Source organism: Echinops telfairi, unplaced genomic scaffold, assembly GCF_000313985.2.
Source record: "Echinops telfairi isolate 266 unplaced genomic scaffold, ASM31398v2 ScPeMD7_7465;HRSCAF=8503, whole genome shotgun sequence".
In the NCBI taxonomy this organism is placed as follows: domain Eukaryota; kingdom Metazoa; phylum Chordata; class Mammalia; order Afrosoricida; family Tenrecidae; genus Echinops; species Echinops telfairi.
The window spans coordinates 5,645,978-5,652,387 of record NW_022111365.1 but is presented as its reverse complement, the minus strand read 5'-3'; the positions used below and the strand labels follow the sequence as shown (position 1 = coordinate 5,652,387).

The 6,410-nt window shown below is 42.8% G+C and overlaps 1 pseudogene; it reads left to right on the top strand.

Moving 5' to 3' along the window:
* The first annotated feature begins 333 nt into the window (after window positions 1-333).
* On the top strand, window positions 334-2,167 carry LOC101640628 (annotated as a pseudogene).
* Window positions 2,168-6,410: the final 4,243 nt, after the last annotated feature.

Genomic DNA, 6,410 nt, shown 5'->3' with positions numbered 1-6,410 from the left:
GAAGGCATCCTAGCCCAGTCCAGCTCAAGTCCAATGCAAGCCGAGGTCCTCTTTAGACTCACATAGCTACAGGCAGATGATGTAGAAAGGTGAGGTGGGATGCAGGAAGATCAGAGTCTGGTGTATTCAGAGCCATGTAGATCCAAATTTGATGGAAACAAGGCAGGGCACCAACAGCTCTCAGGGTTGAGCAGCTCACACAGATAAACAAATCAGGCAGTGTGGCCCTGAGACCTTTTCAAGGAAGCTTTGATTAGTTCAAGGCCTTATGGTCCACTGTGTAGAATGGAAAGATGTGGCAAGTAGGGTGCTGCCCTCCCCAAAGAACAAGGTATGGAGAACGGTGAGGAGGTAATGAGAGCAGCAATTCAAGAAATCCCTTGGCTGAATTGTTCAGTGGAAAATTTTAACACTTGTTTAATCATGTTACAAATGTCAAAGGATCACTGAACACAAAGTCCAGGAAGATAGAAAAGTCATGATGCTTAGTTTTACCCATCAAGGGCCATTTCTTACCTATTGCTGACCTGGTCCCTTTACTTCTCCAGTTTAGAACCACCCATAAGGACGTCCAGATGGGTCCCAAGACAATGAACCTCCATCAACACCCTAACAACCAGCAGTTCTCCACTGGGTGCAGTGTGGCCCACCTCTTGCCTCAGTTTAAGCTCCTCTGTTGCCTCCAGCTTCCCTAGGAGCAGGATCCATAGCCGCATTGCATGTCTTAGTGCCCACCTCTATCTAGTTTCCATTGTGGTAGCAGACGGGGGTGGCATTAGCAGCCATCTTCAGACAGTTACTGTTTGATCAGTCGGTATTGTACAGATCAATTGATACTGTAGTTCAGCAAGGTTCTCTTCCCACTGTGATTGATGTGTTTCTATCTGCTTCTTTTTCCTTCTTCCCCCCACATCAAAACTTACCTTTGAAAATCCCCCCTATTACAGAGGCCTTATTTATATCTGCATTATTTATTCCTCTTCCTCTGTAACATGTGTTTTGGAACCTGGAGGAGTTATATCCTGCATTGATCAGTCTGCAGATTTGACTGAAAGCAGGGAAATAAAAGTGATCGCTCTGAAAGAACTCCTCTTTCATGTTAGAAATTGCCTTGGAGTCAGAAGATTTTTCCAACATCCATAACAGAGCATCTGCCTCTATTAAAATAAGGTAAACTAAGGCAGCCTCCCTTTTCACTTCAAGTACTCTTGGTGACCCTTCCCCTGTGTACCGCAGACAGCATGCAGCTGTTGGTGGGGCTGTATGGAACCCAAGAACATTCTGGGCTTTGCAGCTGCCATCACCGCCATCCTCCGTCTTCCCTGCCAGTAGGGCACTGAACTGAGACACCACTGTACTTTCTATTTCCGCCAAATTCACAGCGATCCTGATAGATATGGAATGAATCACAACCCGGTTGCTTTCCTGAAGGATGTTTTGTTTCCTTACATGAAAGACAATCTAAAGAATGTCTGCAGACACACTAGGAAGAAGTGGAACACTAACAATAAGCCAATCTCTTGAGGAAACAGGCTGAAGAGAATTTCCATCTGGATGGGGCTGTTTCAATCTCTGCCACATCTGGGTGGGTGGTGGATGACTTGCTGCAGGCGATCCAGGCCATTTGACAAAGTGTTCTGGTTGATGTCTCTGGATTGAACGACCACAGCCATGAAGCAACTGCAATGCCACATGTGGAGAATGGCATTCACGACAGGGCACATGAGAGCAGAGTTTTTTGAAAATGTAGCTTTAGCCTTCAGGAAATGGAGAGAGGCTGGAGTGGAGGTGCACTTCTATTCTACAGAGTGTGTAGAGGCATTGACATGATTGGACGTTCTACAAAGGGAGATGTTCTTCCACCTTTTGATGGTCACTTCGACACCAAGACCAGACACAACGCAGAGAGTGAGTTATTGAAAGTTTGCAAACAGCATTAGGTGCTCACACAGCAACAAATCTGAAAGATGTTCCTGTTGAGACCAGTGCTGCGGAGGAAATAGACTTGCACGTGACTGTGGTGCTGAGGACGGGAAACGCGAGACCAACAAAAGAGGAAGACTTACTCGATGGCTTCATCCATCCCTCAGTGAAATCCACTTCCCTGTCTCTACCTAGAGAAGGACTCCAGAGAAGACCAAACTCTTCCTCAGTGTCGTTCCTGTAGTCTAGTGTCATTCTACAGGCATAAGTGGCTTACTTAAAGAAGAAAATACATACACACACATATGTATACAGGTAGATATGTGCATATGTTCACATTAACTTTCACAGGTACATAAGGCAGGGGGGGATGCTCAATTTAGTGGTAGGGAAGCTTATTTGAAACAGCCTTATATATGGAAATTGTTGAAAGTCATATGTCTGACCCATATCGTGGGAAAAGTATAGTAGATAGAAGAAATTACAAAAATATATTGTTATGTGTATCATGCCATATACCAAAATGGAAGCTAGTTTTGGGAAGTTATTCAGAAGTCTTGCATAAAATCAAAACAAAACTAGAGGTATTTCAAAGGCTTACTCATTCATAATAATAATACATTGTCCCTGTTTTAATTTTTTAAAAAGATCACAAAAATTGCATTCCATGATATTTGTCTCCCAATGTACTAAAGACAGGGAGAAAAATGAGGCTTTCCCCATGAAGAGTTAACAGACTCGTAAAGCCACAGGGCCAGGTTCACCCTGTCCTACAGGGTTGCTATGAGTCAAAAAGGACTCAACGGCAGTGAGAGAGAAACAGAAGGTAAAGGTCTTTGCTTTTTCTCCAAAAGAACAAAACTGAGAAAGAAAATTTACTCAAATTTTAATCGGTCAATATCTGGTACTTAGAATTTTGCTAATCTTTGTGGCAGCCACAGCAAGCAATTGCCTTACCAATGAAAAGGATTCATTGATATAATGGCTGAAATAGAATTGACATTTGTTAATATTTATCAAAATATTCTGTGTTGGGAGCCGGTGGCCATTAAGGCCTTAGCCTCAGCCACTGAGCCGAACTTGGCTGCTTCCTAGTTAAGTGTTGTCTTTCATTTGCTAAATCTGTGGGGAACTGGGCCTGCCTAAATTCCTGCCTCCGCGTTCCTAGCCAAGTGCTCTGTAGCACGGGCAGTTGTAAAGTTGACCTTTTCACCCATTGGTTAATAATGGCAGGCGCTCATTGGAGCTTCATTAATGCACATGTTGGATTGGATGTTGTGTCGCACACCTTATTAAAATATGCACCTCCCAGTTCCCCCTTTTTTATACCCCAGCTTTGCCCAAATAAATGAGTTTGATCAGAGTTTTGTCTTGCTCCACGTCCCCGTGTCTTTTCTCCATCCAGGTTCGTCTTTCCCTGCAGGGCCTTGCTCGTGCATCCCGCAGGCCAGGACGCTACAACTCTGTCAACTGTTACCATTAAAGATTTTATGGTTACCTTTTAAACTGCTACTTAGCACAATTTTAGAATATTGCTATTTGATATTTAAAGGACGGAAAAGGTTTACTGAAGTCTATAAGGTAACTAAAATATGACTTATTTTCCTTTGTAATGTATGTGAGAAATGTAAGTTTTCTAACAGCATTATTCTTCCTGGTTAAATTCTAACAGAAACTCATGTAAATTTCATATTGTGATTAATAAAGCTTTTCATTCTCTAAAAAAATAAAAAAGGGTAATCCAAGATAATGGCTGGAGTGTATGGTAACTGGAGTTCTGGAAAGAAAATAGGAAAGGAAAGGTAGAAGGATAACAGAAAGAGGTACAAAAGCAGACGATCAGAAGAGATCTTACTCATACTCACGAAAATGTTGTTGTTTACCAACAACTACTCTTTTTTTTTTTTTGCTGGAAAGTAAAGAGAAGCAGCCTGCAGTTTTGCCTGTCTAAAGCCCTGGTCCTCTCTTAGGGTCCAGCCTCTATCCCCATCATGGAGTCATACCAAATCCTTTCTGCTCCTAGAAGATCCAGCAGCCCATCTCGTGGAAGCTCTGTACCTCTTCCCTTCTATCCAAATCTCTTCACTCCTTTAGGGCCTACAGAAGGAAACCAAAGGATAAAGCAAGCACAAGGTTGGGTCCTCCTGTTCTTCCTTTTAACGAATACATCACAGCATGCTTACCAGCATATACCTAAGACACAATAGATTCACGCATCCAAAACTCCTAACATTTCTACACTCTGGCCATGGCCAGGTAGGGCCTGTTAAGTAATCATTTCACTTCCTCCTTCCTCTTTTTACCCCTCCATCACACTTGATGCTAGGCTTGTAAGAGGCTGCTCATCTTTCCTGGTCAAACACAAAACCAGTTCCCATCCCAGCCCTGTTGTGCTGAATCAAGGGTATGGAGTGCTGAGATTGATTGCTTGTCTCTTGGTCCCCTGTAACCACTAATGCCCACTCTCCCCCAAAGTCCCACCAGCCTCTCCCTCCCCTAGTACTGCCCCATGTCAACTCACCTGGGAACACTCGTTTCAGAAATGACCCAGAGCACACTATAGAAAAAAATAGATATATTCTTTGATTACATTCTCATTTTCCAAAACCCATCTCACAGTGCCCATGGAAATTTTCTCCAAGTCCATGCTAACTTGCCTCCTTCCTTCTACAAGGGTGAATGTCCCGGAGAGGTGACATATTGTAGATGGAAGGCACTGCTAAAGAAGTACAGTTAATGTTTTTTTTTCTTTCACTATATGGCTCCCCCAAGAACTTCCTGTCACAGGATCCCTTACCAATTCCAAGATCTTGGACATACCTTGACAACTGTCCACCCCAGAAACTTACATGGAAAACAACAGAACAAGGCAGAGATCCCCAGCAGGAGGAACCTGTCCATTGCGAGGGAAGAGGAAATCTGATTAGGCAGAAGGCAGCAACTGATGCCTATTTATACAGTTACTAGGTTGGACTTTACCAGAAATGGCTAGGGGTGGGATCAAGGTAGAAGTCCCAAAATGTCATGCACTGCTCTTATAAAACAAGTGACTATAATTTCTCTTCTTGGCAACTGGGGAAGAAGAGAGAGGGACTAGTTAATCCTGGGCCTGAGTCCAGTTGCACCACTTGAGTTTGTTTGGTTTTTTAAGCCATTTAGTAGGATTTTATTAATTTAGAATATAAGAGGAAAGCAAATATGTCTTCATGAATAGTCTTAGCACAGAATAGTCTAGCTGAAATGCAGTTTTCCTATCTTAAGGACACAGTAAATATATTAAGTTAAACTATAAATGGATAATACATAAAATTATGTAAGCTAAAACTTACAATTTGTAATAGGTCTTTAATGCACTAGCCAGTAATGTGTCAAAAATGTGTCTTTCAATAATTTCTGAAGTATTAAAAAATTTTTAAATTTAATCATCTTATTGGGGGCTTATATAACTCGTATCATAATCCATACATACATCCAGTATGTCAAGCACATTTTTACATTTGTTGCCATCATCATTCTCAAAACATTTGCTTTCTACTTAAGCCCTTGGTATCAGCTCATTTTGCCCCTCCCTCCCTCCACCCCTCCCTCATGAACCCTTGATAATTTATAAATTATTATTATTTTGTCATATCTTATACTGTCTGACGTCTCCCTTCGCCTACTTTTATGTTGTCCATCCCCCAGGGAGGAGGTTATATGTAGATCCTTGTAATTGGTTTCCCCTTTCCACCCCACCCTTCCTCCACCCTCCTGGTATTGCTGGGATCATCTGTCCTGGATTCTCTGCACTGGTCCTGAAGGTATCATCTGTCCTGGATTCTCTGTTTCCAGTTCCTATCTGTACCAGTGTACATCCTCTGGTCTAGCTAGATTTGTAAGACAGAATTGGGATCATGGTAGTGAGGGGGGAGGAAGCATTCAAGAACTAAAGTAAAATTGTATGTTTCATCATTGCTACACTGCATGCTGACTGGCTTATCTCCTTCCCTTGACCCATCTGTATGGGATGTCCAGTTGCCTACAGATAGGTCTTGGGACCCCAAGCTGCACTCGCCCTCATTCACAATGATTTGACTTCTTGTTCTTGGACGCCTGATACCTGATCTCTTCAACACCTCATGATCACACAGGCTGGTGTGCTTCTTCCATGTGGGCTTCATTGCTTCTGAGGTAGATGGCCACTTGTTTACCTTCAAGCCTTTAAGAACCCAGATGCTGTATCTTTTGATAGCTCGGCACCACGAGCTTTCTTCACCACTTTAGCTTATGCACCTATTTGTCTTCAGTGAGCATATCGGGAAGGCACCACTTGAGATTTGTGTTCCAAATTCTATTGTTTTCCGTGACAGCACACTGTGGGAGAACACCATGACTCAGGGCTGAGGTGCTCCATAGGCTGAAAGAATACATGAGTACACTGAATTGAAATGCAGAAGGCCAGGAAGACTCCCGTGCACAGAACCTGGGGAAAAAGCAAACCTAGAGGG